Source organism: Primulina tabacum, chromosome 4, assembly GCF_025594145.1.
Source record: "Primulina tabacum isolate GXHZ01 chromosome 4, ASM2559414v2, whole genome shotgun sequence".
NCBI classification, from domain to species: domain Eukaryota; kingdom Viridiplantae; phylum Streptophyta; class Magnoliopsida; order Lamiales; family Gesneriaceae; genus Primulina; species Primulina tabacum.
Window position 1 is genome coordinate 45,225,732 of NC_134553.1, and position 18,666 is coordinate 45,244,397.

The following is an 18,666-nucleotide window of genomic DNA, read 5'->3' on the forward strand; positions in this document are numbered from 1 at the left end:
GGCTTACTGAATATCTGCTTGACTTAGGCTTCAAACGAGGTGAGGTTGATAAAATCCTTTTTATTCAAAAATCGAAGCATGATATTCTTGTGTGTCAAATTTATGTGGATGACATCATTTTTGGTGCTTCTTCTCAAAAGCATGTTGATGAATTTGTTAAATGCATGTCTACCACATTTGAAATGAGCATGGTAGGAGAATTAAGTTTCTTTCTTGGATTGCAAATTAAACAAATGCATGATGGTATCTTTCTGTGTCAATCCAAGTATGCCAAGAATTTGGTGAAGAAATTTTCTACCGAGAACAATAAACACATGAAAACACCAATGGGGTCGACTGAAAAATTGTCCAAAGACGATGTTGCTGCAGGTGTTGACAACACCCAGTATCGCAGAATCATAGGCAGTCTTCTTTACTTAAGTGCAAGTCGTCCCGACATCATGTTTAGTGTATGTTTGTGCGCCAGGTACCAGGCTGATCCTAAAGTCACTCATTTAAAAGCTGTCAAAAGAATTTTGAGATATATAGCCGGGACAGTTAACTTAGGTTTGTGATACACCAAAGAAACAAACACAAATCTAGTGGGGTTTAGTGATGCTGACTGGGCTGGAAATCTAGATGATAGGAAGAGTACCACTGGATGATGTTTTTATCTAGGTAACAATTTGGTGTCATGGTATAGTAAAAAGCAAAATTGTGTATCTCTGTCCACTGCTGAATCTGAATATGTTGCAGCTGCTAGTTGCTGCTCACAACTTTTGTGGATGAATCAAATGATTAAAGATTATGGATTCAACAGTGACACCTTAATTGTATACTGTGACAATTCAAGTGCAATTGATATTTCAAAAAATCCAGTACAACACTCTCGAACAAAACACATAGACATTAGACATCATTTTATTCGAGATTTGGTTGAGAAGGGTACAATTCGAATGGAATTTGTTGGAACTGAGAACCAACTGGCTGATATTTTTACAAAACCATTGGATTTTGAGAGATTTTCTAATTTTAGGAAGTCTCTTAGCTTGTGTGCACAATGATCACTCACGGATGTTGTCCTGGGTGTTACAACACATGTGGACAACACTTAGCATGCATGTGCATTTTATTTTTAGGATGCTAGACATATTGCATTCATCCTGTTTTGTGTGAAGCCTGTACAAGTGAAGGATACTGAATGGTGTGCTCTCAGTTGAGAATCAAACATTCTCACAAAATTTTCTAAAGTGTGGATTATGCTCAATCTAAGTCATTAAGTAGTTGAGGATGTTCGTGTATCACATGATCTTGTCCAATGTGAAAAATGACTTGGAAAAATCTTGACCAATAAGGTGAAAAATAGAAAAGAAAAAAAAAATTGTTGTTTAGAAGAAAATGGAAAAAGCTACCTAGAGGAGTCCAATGAAGACCGTTCTTCTAGTGTGAGAGCTACCACTTCTAATTCAAAATACAGATGGAAAAAGCTACCTAGAGGAGTCCTATGAAGACCGTTCTTCTAGAGTGGGAGCTACCATGTCTGAATTTAAAATGTTCAAGAAAGTTTGAGTCCAACTTGTGAGTGTTGCCAAGAGGTGTTGCCAACACCTAAGTACAGATTGATCACAGGTTGACCACATGCGTGTACATTTCATTTTTGATCATACTTTAGGCATAAATTTAAGTCATTCATACTGCTGTTATGTGAATTCATCATGACCAGTGGGCTATCAGTTTTTAATTCATGAAATACGAAGAAAACCCTAACCGACTTAATTTTGAAATTTCTTGATTTCTAACTGTTTGTGGGGTTAATTCGACGTGGTGTTTTATCCTGCCTGATTTCTTGAAATAATGATGGCACTGTTTCAGAAAGTTACCGTTGGGTGAGAGTAAAAATTGAGTTGAAAAGGTGCTGAAGTTGCGGCTCAACAGAATGTTACCGTTGGAGAGTTGTGCTTAAATAATTAGGAATGGACGAAGAATAACTTTACTGTTTAGTATTTTCCCTCACATTCTAAAATTTCTCCTGCCATCACTATTCATTGTTTTTGCTTAAAATATCTCTGTTCTTCGCGATTTTCTGTGTCCTTCGAACCGATCTACTTCTTTTGTTCTTGATTTTGCAGATGGCTGGCTTCGATCCTCACGACATTAGGAGTGAAATGGCTGCGAGCATGGGTGGAAAATCACCTGACACAACACCCACAGCCGAAACCAATGTTGAGGGGATGGAAATTGTGGGCGTGTCAGAAGAACCAACTCCGCTGGAAATGATCGCTCCTGGTGAACCTGGGAACGAGATCAATGTCGAGAATCCACCGGACTTTGAAGTCTTGAATAAAGCTTTTCCCACTGCTCCTATGCGCCGAAGGTCAAAGAGACAAGCAAGGTTCGATCCTGACTTTGATCCAACCAAGAAACCACGGGCATCTACCTCCTCAAATCTTCTGGACCCTGATTTCTCATCTGAGGACGACTCCAATGATGATGATTTTGAGTTGGTGGCTCGCCCCAAACCAACTGTTGCTGCAAAGAAACCTGGTTCTACTTCTGGTATTCAAAAACAAAACCCCATCACAGATACTCAAAATGTTGCAGAAGAAAGAGTTCCTGATGAGCCTTTAGAAGATGAACAATCTCTGGCCGAGTTTCTCGCTCACCTTAAGGAAGAAAAGGCTGCCAAGAAACAAATTTCTAAGGATGATGAACCTGATTCAGAAATGATGAAGGAGTTTGAGCAAAACCGACCTGGAGCTTCTTCCTCTTCATCGTCTGTATCTGACTTTGAATCTGAGGAACAGGGTGATGCTGAATCTGAGGATATTGGCTCTGAAGCTAGTGAGTCTTCTGGTGATGTTGCTGCTACTGCTGCCGGTGTTGAGGTGGATGTTGACAACACCGAGCGCCACATTGACTCGGCTGACTATGATTTAAGTAAGTCTTTTTCTCCCAAATTTTATTCTGAGGATGCCTTGGCATTATGGCCGCTGTTTGTTCAGAGAGAGCTGATTGAGGAGAAAAATATTGATGTTAATGCATATGGGAAATACAATTTGATTGAGTTTCTCAAGAACTGAAGGTTTCTATCCACAGTCACTACTGTTATGCCCTACTGTCGCCGTGTAGTGTTAGAATTCTACTGCAATCTCCTGGGCAGTGTTGGAGATGAGGAATCGGTGAAGTATGGGAGAGTGTTTGTTCGTGATCGTATCTACAAGTTCTCACCTTCTGTGATCAATGCATTCTACAACACTCAGGATATTGAGGAAGTTGAAGAGGATCTGGACATAAATGTTGTAACCTCTGTGCTCACTGGAGGCCTGATCAAAGTATTCCCTGATTATCCCAAGAAGTTGAGTGCTGCTAATCTCACTTCTTTTTTCTCCGTGCTGCACAAGACATCAATCTGGAATTGGACACCGTCAACCAATTCTACTAATGTGACTAGATCTCAGGCCCTGGTGTTGTTTGCTATTGGTACTGAAAGGGCTTTTAACTTTGGAAATCTGGTGTTCAGGACAGCATTGCAATATGCTGAAGGAGACTTCAAGAAAACAAAGCTGCCCTACCCTTCACTGATTTATGGAATCTTGGAATCTCAAGGTTTCATTAAGGATATTGATGAAGATCATTGCCCTGTCAAAGATCCTCTGAAGATTTCTCCTGCTTATTTCAAAGGCAACAGAAAGATCGATCTGCCTTGGCTGCATTCAAATGTTGCTCCGGATGTTGGCAACACTGATGATACAACATCTGAACATGTGCCTGAGACAGCTGAACAGCCACCTACAGATGTTCCTCCTACTGGTTATGTCACACTGTCTATCTCCTACATTCAAGCTCAGATTGCCTATGGTCGACAACAGATTGAAAATCCCAAGAAAACCATTGAACATTATGAAAATCAAGTGGCTGACTATGAGCTTCTGCTGGGTGAAAGTGTCCATTCTGGACAAAAAGGGAGAGTAGATACAGATATAGCTGGAACCAGTGGAGCAAAAATGGTTGATGATGATGGCAGTAATGAAGGATAATGAGATTTTGAGTTTTTTTCTCTCTTGATGGTTTTAGTATTTTAGTTGTCCTTTTATTCTCTCTGATCTTTGTCCCTCCTGATTAATGAACTATTTCGGTGTTATGATCTGAATGTTGCAACATCTAACATACAACACCTGAGTGAACTGTATTTTTCATCAGGGGAAGGCTTAACGGTAGAATTCAAGGGGAGTCAACTAAAGTTGGCTGAGTCACTGATTTGCTAACTCAGGGGGAGCTGAGATGTACAACCATTTTTGGATTGTTTTGTCCAGAAAGGCAAAAAGTGGGAGATTGAAAGGAATTTTATTCCTTGATATATTTTCCTTTTTTATCTTTAATATTTTGCCTTTCTAGACATGAGGATAATCTCGAAATTGATGATATGATCTCGTATAAATTCAATATGTGATATAAGACTATATTTGATATGACTCTTAATATCTTTAAGATATGATATCACAATATCTTTAAGATATTATTCTTGTTTTAAAAAGAGTTTGTTTCCTAATGAAATTAGTTTTTCTATGTTAAATAGGACTCAAAGGAGAAGAAACAAAGAGAGAGGGACGATATAGAGCATAAAACTTTCGGAGACACAGAGATGCATTTGTACGAAGAAAATATTTTCTGATTGAAGCAATCTCGCGTCGTTGATAAAGTGTTATTGTGAAGTGCTGACTACATCTGAAGACAACACCTAATCACTGTTTTGATTAGTGCGCTGATTTTTGAAGACTTTTTCACTTCTCAGTTGATGCATCCTATGTATTTTGGTTATACGGTTTGTTAGAGGTTTAGGATGAAATTTGTTACTCGCCTTAATAAATGAGTTGTTTTATTCTTTCACTAGTATTGGTTTTTGTAAACTTACAAGTTTTTCTAGTGAATTATTTTGCCCTGAGGCACCGCACAAGTATTTTATACTTGTGCATAATTTATCTCTCGTATCTCGTATTATTGTCATTCCAGTTGTGTGTTAATGTGTTAAACTATAATTTTCGCTGCATGTTGTCGTGGGTGTTACAACACCTACGCACAACACCTACATTCTGATACACACAACACTCACCCTCGTCACATTCACCCTGTGGAAACGGAACTTACATTATTTAATACCTTCTTCCTCTTAATTATATATACAATTGATATTTCCCATCAGTGTCTTAATTAATGTGAAAAAACCGTGCCTACATAACTGAGTGGGAGATAATACACTTAAATCAACAGACAAAACTAGATATATCTTTTTTAATCTTTTTTAATCAAATATAACTATCATGTTTCATATCTCCAATTTTCAATAATTTAAAATTTGCTAAAATATTTATATATCTTTTTCTATATTTATACATTTTTATATATAAATTTTTTTTAAAAAAAAGATAATATATTTCATTTTGATTATAATTAGTGATTAAAAAAAGTCCACAAAATAATTAATTCAGTTGAAAAATCATACGAGAACAATATTTCTATCTAATTTTGATTTTCAAAAAAAGTTTAATTCAGTTTGCGAATCCGTGTTGGGATGGATTACTGTTTACTGGTATATATATTCAATATTTTGATAAATAAAATTAACAAAGACTGGCATATTACTTCATTGGCGCAATATATAAGCTCAAATTCCACTATAACAAAACCACAAAAAAACTTGTATAAGCACAAGAACTATCAAACCCTCAAGATCTATTTCACTTCATAATGTGGGATTATTCTTCAACCTGCAGAAATTTTCATAAACTTTTCCATCATCCTTGAAGAACCTCTTCCACACCGGATGCTTCTTCAACACCCTTTCTTCGATCAAATCGATCGGCACGCCTTTCGTCTCCGGCAAGAGGAACAAAACAAAGAGCCCCATTATCAGAATGCATGAAGAGAAGAAAAAGAAGATGAAAGCCCTCAAATGGCATATCAAAGAGAGAAAAGCCTGTGCTATTAAGAAAGTACGGATAATATTTGAGCTCACTGCAAATGCGAATCCTGCCGTTCTTGTTTCCATAGGGAAGATTTTTCACTTGGATGAGCCAACCCCATTGGGCCCCATGACCATGCAAACGACATCACAAATGAACATACTTAGATCAATACTAGGGCTGCTATGATCTTGTCTAGTGAGCCTGCTTCCTTTAACTGGACATGTAGGATGGTTCCGATCGCCACCTGCAGCCATATCATTTAAGAGTGAAACCATGTTAGTGAGCTGCATTTTGAAAATTTGAAACCGTACAACACTTCAAGAACGACTATAAACTTGGTCGCTGTTAGATATAGTTAATGATATATTAATTGTCCCATGATGCTATCTTGATGAAATGGATGAGCAGGGTCGGGTGCTCCACCGGATCGAATCAATAATGTTGTTCACGAAAATGAGCAAGGTAGATGGATCTGTGAGCTATTGCTTCCACTGTGACCTGCAGACAGGGAGATGAACTCGTGAATGGGCGCCGGAGGGGTGTACAGCGTGGCCACTTCGATGCTTAAGCCAGCAGAGAACTCAAGCAAAAAAACCAATGTAACCAAGTAATGGTTGTGATATTGGTGTGAATGAATGAATTCATGAATGAATGTAAAGAGAGAACCTGATATTTATAGTAGGAGAAATAATGATGACCTCGTTCTCCGTGCTACCTACTAATTATAGTAGAACGGCTGAGCAAACCCTATAATCTGACATGTCAAATCTTGCACTAGTCACGTCCAGCCCACTTGATTTATTGACCACTTGCATTAGTGTCAGAGATATGTCGGCTATACACACTGTTTATCGGTGGCATTAAATACTTCACTCATATCGAGGCGGACCGAGTAGAATGCCTCCCGGGGGCTTACATGAGAGCCCGGGCGTCTGATTGCCCGGGGATTAGAGCCCAAGCTTGCGCCTGCCCGGCTTCAGAAGAATCCATCCAGCAGATTGACCCTGATTTGGGGAATCCATTTAATATCCCGGGTCATCGATGACCTGGGTCCTTACAAGGGTATCATCACACATCCCCTAAATAGTCGGGCTAGAGTCATACTCGCTGTCCCGATCAGTCATGCATGGATTCCCAAAGAGAGATAATCAATATTGTTTTATAAAAGCATCGGGGGCTTCAAATATCCCAGAGATGAGATGTGGTGCCGGGCGCTTCAGTATCCCGGGCTTTAAATATATGGTGTCGGGGCCTTATGTCTCCCGGACTTGAGATAATACGCCAGAAACTTTCAATAAGTAGTCAGGATGTCGAGCTCTGAGCCGTGTAAAAATCCATGTACTTAGTAGATGACCGGGGTACAGGTCCTCGGACCAGGGTACGGATCCCTAGACTTAATAGATGACCGGGGTACGGGTCCCCGGGCCAGGGTACGGATCCCTGGGCTTAATAGATAATCAGGGTGCGGGTCCCTAGGCCAGGGTACGGGTCCCCGGGCCAGGGTACGGATCCCTGGGCTTAATAGATAATCAGGGTGCGGGTCCTTGGGCCAGGGTACGGGTCCCTGGGCTTAATAGATAACCAGGGTGCGGGTCCCTGGGCCAGGGTACGGGTCCCTAGGCTTAATAGATGACTGGGGTGCGGGTCCCTGGGCCAGGGTACGGGTCCCTGGGCCAGGGTACGGGTCCCTGGGCCAGGGTACGAGTCCCTGGGCTTAATAGATAACCAGGGTGCGAAGACCTGGCCTTCATGAATGGTCGAGGTACGGAGCCCCGAGCCAGGGTACGGATCCCTGGACTTAATAGATAACCAGGGTGCGGAGCCCTGGCCTTCATAAATGGTCGAGGTACGGAGCCCCGAGCCAGGGTACGGATCCCTGGACTTAATAGATAACCAGGGTGCGGAGCCCTGGCCTTCATAAATGGTCGAGGTACGGAGCCCCGAGCCAGGGTACGGATCCTTGGACTTAATAGATAACCAGGGTGCGGAGCCCTGGCCTTCATAAATGATCGAGGTACGGAGCCCCGAGCACACAATTAAAGAAACTCGTGAATGGGCGCCGGAGGGGTGTCCGGCGTGGCCACTCCGATGCTTAAGCAGCAGATGAAGATGATAACCAGTGTAACTTAGATAAATGTAAAGGCTACCGGTGTAAATATGTGTGTTAACATGTGTTGGTGAATGAATCATTCTCTAGCACAAGAGAAGAAGAGGAAGCCAAAGTCCTTCAAATGAATTACATACCTGCTATTTATTGGAGAAAAGGTAGTAGGTACCTTGTTTTCAGTGCCTACTTGTCACTTCCTGTCACGCCACCTACTTTTCCATCAAGTCGCATCAATAGGATTCTGTCAGGTGCGCTTCTCGAGACAAGATCTTATCTTCTGAATCACTAGAATACGGCACTGTTATCGAGGTGCCCGGGTAGAATGCCTCCCGGGAGATTTATACAAGAGCCTGGGACTAAGACTGCCCGGAGAATAGAGCATGGGCTTGCACCTGCCCCGCTCCAGAAGAATCCATCTGCAGACTCACTCGGATTTGGGAATCCATTTGATATTCTGGGTCATCCATGACCCGGGCTCTTATGGGATATCATCACCCATCCCTTAAATAGTCGGGCTAGAGTCATACTCGCTGTCCCGATTAGTCATGCCTGGATTCCCAAAGAGATCATCAATCTTGTTCTATAAAAGCATCGGGGGTTTCATGTCTCCCAGAAATGGGATGAAATATCGGAGTCTCATGTCTTATGGACTTGAGATAAGATGCCGGGGCCTCGTGCCTCCCGATTTTTGCATAAGATGCCGGAGCCTCATATCTCCCGGACTTTGAATAATGTGCCGGGTCCTCGTGTCTCCCGGGCTTAAGAGAATGTTCCGGGACCTCATACCTCTCAGGCTTACTGAATAACTAGGGTACAAAGCCCTGAGACAGGGTACGGGTCCCTACTTGGGAATGGTCGAGGTACGGAGCCCCGAGCCAGGGTATAGTGCCCTGGGCTTTTTGTTGATCGAGGTGCGGAGCCCCGAGCCAGGGTGTAGTGCCCTGGGTTTATCAATAACCAAGGTGCGGAGCCTTGGGCCGGGGAGCATGTCCCGAGACTTGGGAATGGTCGAGGTACGGAGCCCCGAGCCAGGGTGTAGCGCCCTGGGCTTTTTGTTGATCGAGGTGCGAAGCCCCGAGCCAGGGTATAGTGCCCTGGGCTTATCAATAACCAAGGTGCGGAGCCTTGGGCCGGGGAGCATGTCCCGGGACTTGGGAATGGTCGAGGTACGGAGCCCCGAGCCAGGGTGTAGTGCCCTGGGCTTATAGATAACCAAGGTGCGGAGCCTTGGGCCGGGGAGCATGTCCCGGGACTTGGGAATGATCGAGGTTCGGAGCCCCGAGCCAGGGTGTAATGCCCTGGGCTTATAGATAACCAAGGTGCGGAGCCTTGGGCCGGGGAGCATGTCCCGGGACTTGGGAATGGTCGAGGTGCGGAGCCCCGAGCAAGGGTGTAGTGCCCTGGGCTTATAGAATAACCAGGGTACGGAGCCCGGGTCTTGGAGTGGTCGAGATGCAGAGCCCCGAGCCAGGGTACGGAGCCCTGGACTTTAGATAATAACCAGGGCCTCATGTCTCCCGGACTTAAGATAACGTGCCGGAGCCTCGTCTCTCCCGGACTTTAAATCAGATGCCGGGACCTCGTCTCTCCCGGACTTTCAAGAATAAGACGCCGGGGTCTCATACCTCCAAGGCTTTGCATAAGATGCCGGGGCCTCGTATCTCCCCGACTTGAGATAATGTGCCGGGGCCTCATAACTCCCGGACCTAAGATAATGTGCCGGGGCCTCGTATCTCCCGGACTTAAGATAATGTGTCGGGGCCTCGTACCTCCCGGGCTTAAGAGATTTTTTTTTACCTGCTGTTTTAGTTTTATTAAAAATCAAATCACTAACTTGGAAATATTGAATCCGAATTCATTTTCGTAGAGTGAAACTTCTCTGGTTGAGCTAAATTAGGTGACTAATATAGATGTATGCTACTGAGTGCATAGTAAATGCTCTTCATGCCAATCCGGGATAGCTGCTGAGCTTTGAGCCCATATGAAATCCACATATAAGATCTGAGTGCCGAGCTGGTCGGACTTTTATGTTTGCCAAGCAGAGTTGGGCTTACTGAGGTGCCGAGCAAGGTCGGACTTACTTTTGAATGGAAACCATATCTACGTCTTGAGCTCAAGTTCCCACAGACGGCGCCAATGATGCTATCTTGATGAAATGGATGAGCAGGGTCGGGTGCTCCACCGGATCGAATCAATAATGTTGTTCAGGAAAATGAGCAAGGTAGATGGATCTGTGAGCTATTGCTTCCACTGTGACCTGCAGACAGGGAGATGAACTCGTGAATGGGCGCCGGAGGGGTGTCCGGCGTGGCCACTCCGATGCTTAAGTCAGCAGAGAACTCAAGCAAGAAAACGGTTTTTAACCAAGTAATGGTTGTGATATTGGTGTGAATGAATGAATTCATGAATGAATGTAAAGAGAGAACCTGGTATTTATAGTAGGAGAAATAATGATGACCTCGTTCTCCGTGCTACCTACTAATTATAGTAGGACGGCTGAGCACACCATATATTCTGACATGTCAAAATCTTGCACTAGTCACGTCCAGACCACTTGATTTATTGACCACTTGCATTAGTGTCAGAGATATGTCGGCTATACACACTGTTTATCGGATGCATTAAATACTTCACTCATATCGAGGCGGACCGAGTAGAATGCCTCCCGGGGGCTTACATGAGAGCCCGGGCGTCTGATTGCCCGGGGAGTAGAGCCCAAGCTTGCGCCTGCCCGGCTTCAGAAGAATCCATCCAGCAGATTGACCCTGATTTGGGGAATCCATTTAATATCCCGGGTCATCGATGACCCGGGTCCTTACAAGGGTATCATCCCACAACGAGAAGAAAAGAAAGAAGTGTAAGGCTTATAAGCATGGTTCGCTGTCGCGGTCGCGGAGATCGGAATGGATGTTACCGTTCCAATTACAATGAAATTTCGTGGAACTGGTCGCGGAACGGGTATTTAAAAAAAATATTATAAATATATAAAAATTAAAAATTTTGAAAAATATTTAGAAATATAAAATTAAAATAAATATCATTTAAATAGATTATTTGATGTAAATAAGAAATTTAATTTGGCGACGGTTTTATCCAAACAATGCATGTGCTCAAAATTGCATTATTTGTACTAAAAGCAAAGATACGACGTGCAATAGGACCTACAATTACATTATTTGTACTAGAAAGCAAAGATACGTGCATTATTAAATCCGTCGCTGATTCGAATTTGCGACGATTTTATGAAAAATCGTCGCTAAATTTAGATACGGTTTTTATTCAACCGTCGCCGATTTTAAATTCGGCGACGGTATTATTCAAACCGTCGCTAATATAGCGACGGTTTTATTAAACCCGTACATCGGCGACGGCTGAATAAAAACCGTCGTCACATACATAAAACCGTCGCTAGTAGCGACAGTTCAAAACAAAACCGTCGCGAATTGCGTTCCGGTTCCGTTCCACCGTTATATCCCCGTTTTCCACCGTTTTTCACCGTTATATCCCCGTTTTCGGTATATGAAACGCCGATATAAGTCATCAACCTACACATCCCGGAACCTCGTCAAGGTTGCTGACGTTCCGGTTCCGGAACGCCCGTTCCGGCCGTTCCGTTCCCGATTCGGCGAACCATGCTTATAAGGAGAAATGTGGCACTGAAACAGGGCTGGTTAACATTAATTTAGAATTATTATTTTAATTTTAATAATTAAATAATTGATTTTGCCATTATAGTTAGAATGAAACAGTGCATTTTTCGGATGAAGTGTCTGTTCAAGAAACACCTTTTCCAAGACTTGTTTATGCATTATAAATATAACTCTGTTATCTGAAATCCGACAACTAATATTCGATGTCTTAATTCCTCTTTTCAATATTGAAACCAAGTATGTTCCCTAACCTGATCTTGGGTGAATTTATAAATTTGATGGTTATAAAATCTATTTATTTTTTCTAGTATCGTAGAAGAAGTCTGTGATTAGACCCAGCAGTGACACAACATTTCCTTAAGTACAGGAAATTAATCATGCTCGAAACAATTTCCCAACTTTGCATTAATCTCTAACAGTCACTATCTGGATCGATGTATGTGGCTAGATCCGTCCATTCACGAACTCGATATTACATTACGAGAAACGGTCTTTGGTTGTATGTACCTTTGATGAAAAGTATGTTGAGAGGACTACTTTTATATTTCAAAAGTTTCTGTTCACATGTTATTCATGTGCAACCTATCCGAGTCATATATATGAAATTTTTAAACACCAAATTTTGAATGTTTTGTAATTGCTAGAATAATGTTATAGGAAATAATTTCCATACATGGGAGATCAACGTTTGAACACAAGCCTCAAGGAGCAACTTCCTTCTTCCAATCCTGCCAACAGCGGAAATCGCCACAAAAGTAGATCCAACGTTAACGGAACCTGTAATCACAGGCGACGTCAAGGAAGCATCGGTCTTGAATCCCAATGTCTGGAACAAGACAGGAGCATAAAACATGATGGCATTGATCCCAGTACACTGCTGGAAAACTTGAATGAAAATACTGAAAACAAGAGGCGGCGTTCCAGTTCTTGTAAACAGCTTCTTGAATGGATGTCTCACTTGACTTGCTTGTTCACAGGCCGCAACAATATGTTGAAACTCTGCTTCGATATCTTCGGCACCTTTGATCCTTTTCAGAAATGCTTTTCCCTGCGATCCTTTTCCTCCTTCGGTGAGGCTTGAAGGTATTAAACAATATACAAAAGGAAAACACGCTTCTACATGGGAACCACGCTTACCATTCTATCTTTTGTCATTCTTATTTCTTCTTTCATATAAATACTGTAAAGATGAACTCTCTGCCATATTATTGATTCATGGAATAATAGAAACAAGAAGTTTCGTTTCTCTTCAATTATTTCTCTTATATCTAATATGGTATCAGAGCAATATTAAGGGCACAAGCACGCATCCTCATGGTGAAGGGAAATCAAGCAAATCAGGCTGCAAATCGTGGAGCGATTGGATCGGGAAATCGCATTGTTGTTGAAGATTCCGGAAGTCTATTTTTTTTACAGAATGGCGATCATCCTGGCTTGATCCTTGTATCACATCCACTTTCTGGGGGAAACTATAATACATGGAATCGAGCTATGTCCATGGCGCTTACAGCTAAAAACAAGCTTAGTTTCGTGGATAATTCCATTCAACGTCCACCTCTGGACGATCTTTTGTACGGCGCTTGGTTACGCTGTAATTCCATGGTGATTTCGTGGATTCTTAATTCCGTTGTTAAAGAAATAGCTGATAGCTTGATGTACATACCCACTGCCTCTGAAATATGGATCGATCTACGAGATAGGTTCCACCAGAGCAATGCACCGCGAATATTTCAGATTAAGAAACTATTGATTGGATTGCATCAAGGATCGATGGATGTCACTACCTATTACACTCGCCTAAGGACACTCTGGGACGAGTTGAAGGACTTTCAACCAGTTTCAGTGTGCAACTGTGGCTCAATGAAAGATTGGGTGAACTTTCAGAATCAGGAATGTGTTATGCAATTTCTCATGGGTTTGAATGAGTCTTACGCCCAAATTCGTGCACAAATCCTAATGATGGATCCTATCCCTATCATTTCAAAGACATTCTCATTGGTTGTGCAGGAGGAGAGACAATGTTCCATTCAACAAGAATGTATTCCTTTCCAATTTGATTCGAATGCACTAGGTGCCTAGCTCACCTAATGTAGCTGCTATTAAGCTTGATTCGAATACACCAGTATCAAATAATGTTGCTGCTATTAAATCTTTTTCGAATGCCAGAGGAACTCGATATGATAAGCTTGTATGCACTCACTGTGATGGGGTTGGCCATACTGTGGATAAGTGTTATAAGTTGCATGGTTATCCACCTAGTCATCCTAAGTACAAGAGCAAGCAATATCCGAACAAAGCATATGCAAATCAGACCTAGGGACTTACTAGTGTTGCTTCCGGTCCTTGGGAAGCTTCATTGAATCAAGAGCAATGCAAGCAACTTATTGCAATTCTAAGTTCTCAGCTTCATCCTACTCCTGGATCCACCACGACTCCACAACACAATGAGCCTTCAGTTTCGTGCTTCAATGGTATATATTCTTTATCCCTTAATTTTGAATTGCTATCACAGAGTAGCTGGGTATTAGACACAGGAGCAACCCATCATATTTGTTGCTCACTGTCCTCTTTCCAATCTTATTCAAACTTTCACTCCACAGTCACACTGCCTAATGGCCTTACAATACCTGTCTCACACATTGGAACCGTTTGTTTATCAATGCATTTGGTGTTGCACAACGTCCTTTATGTTCCACAATTTCATTTTAATCTACTCTCCGTTAGCTCCATCACCACCAGTTTGAAGTGCTCTGTTTCATTCTCTTCTTCTTTGTGTTACATTCAGGCTTTAAGCACGAAGCAGACGATTGGGATGGGTAGAAGAGTCGGAGATCTCTATATCCTTGAACCATACAACTCATCCACTATCTGTAATGTTTCTTTCAATAGGACTGAATTGTGGCATTGTAGATTAGGCCATCCTTCATTTTCCCGATTATCTGCAATAGGACATGAACTACAGTTTACTCCTGTAAATGACAGCTTACACCCATGCTCTATATGTCATTTTTCCAAGCAAAAGAGATTACCATTTCCATCTAATCAGTCTTTGTGTGCATCTATATTTGATCTCGTTCATATTGACATTTGGGGTCCATTTCACCCAGTTAGTGTTGAAGGGTATAAGTTTTTTCTTACAATAGTGGATGATCATTCTCGATTTACTTGGGTGTTTATGCTTAAAGCCAAATCTGATGTCTTACATATATTTCCCAATTTTTGCACTCTAATCCTCACTCAATTTGGGAAACAAATCAAGTCTGTTCGTATAGACAATGCACCTGAATTAAGTTTTACTGATTTCTTTAAGTCCAAAGGGATTGTTGCTTATCATTCATGTGTTGACTGACCGCAACAAAATTATGTTGTTGAGCGAAAGCATCAACATATCCTCAATGTGGCCCGGTCGTTAATGTTTCAATCCAACCTTCCTTTGGTATATTGGAGTGATTGTATATTCACTGCTGTATATCTTATCAACCGCACCCCCTCTGTTCTTCTATCTCATAAAACTCCTTTTGAACTCCTTCACAACAAGGTCCCGGCCTATTCTCATTTAAAAGTATTCGGATGCCTCTGTTTTGGTTCCAATCTCCCACATACCCGCACCAAGTTTGATGCTCGTGCTATTCGGTCAGTCTTTATTGGCTATCCCCCTTGTTATAAAGGTTACAAATTGCTTAACCTCACCACCAATGAAATTTACATTTCTCGGGATGTTATGTTCCATGAATACTCATTTCTTTTCAAATACATTTCCTCCACTCCAGTTGATATTGAGTTATTCTCTGACAATATTTTACCAACTCAACGAAACCTTCCAATCATTACTCCTCACCGTGAGTCCATCCGTTCACGCTGCACTATCAATACACCATCTTATCTTCGTGATTACCAGTGTTACTCCTCCATCTCTACTGCTCCCTCTTCCTCCACTGCTCACCCATTATCTTCGGTTCTTGCTCCCACCAAGTTGTCACCACAATATCGGGCCTTTATTCATAACATTTCCTCCATCATTGAACCACGAACATTTGCTCAAGCTGTTGTTCAGCCGGAATGGAGACAAGCTATGGATGAAGAATTAAGAGCACTTGAACGCAATGGCACATGATCCATTGTTTCTCTTCCACCTCACAAGAGTGTCGTTGGCTGTAAATGGGTATACAAGGCCAAGTTTCAAGCTGATGGCTCGCTTGAACGTTATAAAGCTCGCCTTGTTGCCAAAGGGTTTACACAACAGGAGGGTATTGATTATTTTGAAACATGTTCTCCCGTTGCTAAACTTGTGATAGTTAAAACTTTACTAGCCGTGGCAGCTGCTCGTGGTTGGACTTTAATGCAACTTGATGTCAACAACGCTTTTCTGCATGGTACTTTACATGAGGAAGTGTATATGTCGTTGCCTCCCGGTTATCAATGACAGGGGGAGCCTTTGCCATCACAGCCAGTGTGTAGGTTGCACAAGTCATTGTATGGTCTTAAGCAAGCCTTGCGTCAGTGGTTCGAGAAATTCTCATCCACTCTTATCCAAATTGGTTTTACTCAGTCACTTGCTGATAGTTCATTGTTTATTCGAGCTCGGGGTAGTGTATTTCTTGCCTTACTTGTATACGTTGATGACATTGTCATTGCCACCAACAATGAAGAAGAGGCTGCAAATTTGAAAGTCTTGTTAAATGGTCAGTTCAAACTGAAAAATTTTGGCAACCTTAAATACTTTCTTGGGATTGAGGTTGCGCGGTCTTCTCGAGGCATCTCCATTTGTCAGCGTCATTACGCTCTTCAACTCCTCACTGATTCAGGTATGCTTGGGTGTAAGCCTCGGACTACTCCTATGGATTTTGGTTCTAAGTTGAGTCAAGAGGATAGTGTCTTGCTAGAAGATCCTTCCCAGTATCGGAGAATGGTTGGTAGACTTATATACCTCACAATTACTCGCCCAGATTTATCCTATGTAGTTAACAGATTGAGCCAATATGTTGCTAAACCAAGAGTAGCACATCTTGCTGCTGTGTACAATGTCCTTAAATACGTCAAAGGAATTGTTGGTCAGGGGTTATTCTATGCCTCCTCGAATGATCTTCGAATCAATTCCTTCTCTGATTCCGATTGGGCAGCATGCCCTGATACTCGTAGGTCTGTTACCGGGTTTTGTGTATTCCTTGGGGATTCTTTAGTGTCTTGGAAATCCAAGAAACAACATACGGTTTCTCGATCATCCTCAGAAGCAGAATATCGAGCTATGGCTAGTGTTACATGTGAGATAGTGTGGATTATTTCACTCCTCAAGGACTTGGGAGTTGCACAAGTTGAACCAGCTACTCTCTTCTGTGACAGCCAATCCGCAATCCACATTGCTTCCAATCCGGTATTTCACGAAAGAACCAAGCACATTGAGATCGATTGCCATTTGGTTCGAGAAAAACTTCATGCCAAAGTCATTAAACTCCTGCATGTAGCTTCCGCATTGCAAACTGCTGATTTGCTCACTAAACCGTTGCTGCCAACTCAATTCAAGCTGCTACTGTCCAAGATGGGAATCATCAACATACATGCTCCATCTTGAGGGGGCATATTAAACAATATACGAAAGGAAAACACGTTTCTACATGGGAACCACGCTTACCATTCTATCTTTTGTCATTCTTATTTCTTCTTTCATATAAATACTGTAAAGATGAACTTTCTGCCATATTATTGATTCATGGAATAATAGAAACAAGAAGTTTCGTTTCTCTCCAATTGTTTCTCTTATATATAATAGAAGGGGTATCTGTGATGACTGTGGAGCCGAAGAATAGGACGATTGCGGTACTGCTGCGGCGCCTAACGAAACCCTCCAGCCATTGGGATGCAATGTTGATGTTAAGTAGTTTACAAGGTTTGCCACGAGGATTCCGACTGTTACAAATTAAAGAGCTGGAACAAGATGTTCACCGCTCCTCTGTGCTGTGCGGGTGCAACCTCTGTAAGAAATAACGGAACCGTCTGCAAGATTTTTTCGAGAACCAAACGTTAACTTGACAGAGATGATCGTTTTAATCAACACAAAAATCAAGAAAATAGTAACACGCCTCATTTCCAAAGCCTACTCTGATGCCAAAAAGAATTCTTCCAAGAATGAGCATCCACTTGGCCTGCGAGGCTGCACTGAAAATGGCACCTGCAATGAAAAATGTGGATGCCATCAAGATCGTGGGACGACGGCCCAGCGCACTGCAGGCCTTCGATGCGAAGAAACTGGCCACAAGTGCAGCTAAATAGAGGGAGGATGTGAAGAGTTGCAGCATCTGGTAGTCATATTTGCAGTAATTGTTCTCAGCTGCATGGATCTTTCTCTCGTAGATTATGGGGAAAAAAATTATCAAGAAATCATCCATCCCAGTTACTCCGCCTGATTATAATTCAAATTAACATCATGTGATCAGAAAATAATTATACAATTTATTGAATCGGATAACAATTATTGAATTTTTATACATGTATTCGATTTCAGCGTGCGACTTTAGGTTTAAAAACTGAAATTTCTTAGCAACTTAATGCGGTTGAATCAAATTAAATTCAGTTATGAATAATTGGACGGTTAGATTATTAATTCGAGAAATCGTTTAATAGATAATTTTGGAAATTTCCGCGTGAATTAAGTAATTAATTTATTGGATTTAAATTTGACAAGTGAATTATAAGTTTGTCTTGGTACCGTTGTACGCTTTATTCGTTTTTTAATAATTTGAATTTTTATCTAAATTAATAGTCTGGATTATTTTTGTTTTAGTTAATTTATTTAAATTGCTTAATTTAATTTCAATTAATTTATTTCATCTCACTTGAATTTTATTAGCCTAAATTAGGAAAAATAATTCATATTCTAGTATTTAACTATCGATCTCTGTGGGTAAGATATCTGGACTCATCATTCAATTACTTTTACTTGACCTAATTTGCTTGCTAGATTTATTTTCAA

At 41.6% G+C, this 18,666-nt stretch overlaps 1 pseudogene; it reads right to left on the reverse strand.

The window, feature by feature from the left end:
• Positions 1–5,719: 5,719 nt before the first annotated feature.
• Positions 5,720–18,616, reverse strand: LOC142542045 (sugar transport protein 8-like; annotated as a pseudogene).
• Positions 18,617–18,666: the final 50 nt, after the last annotated feature.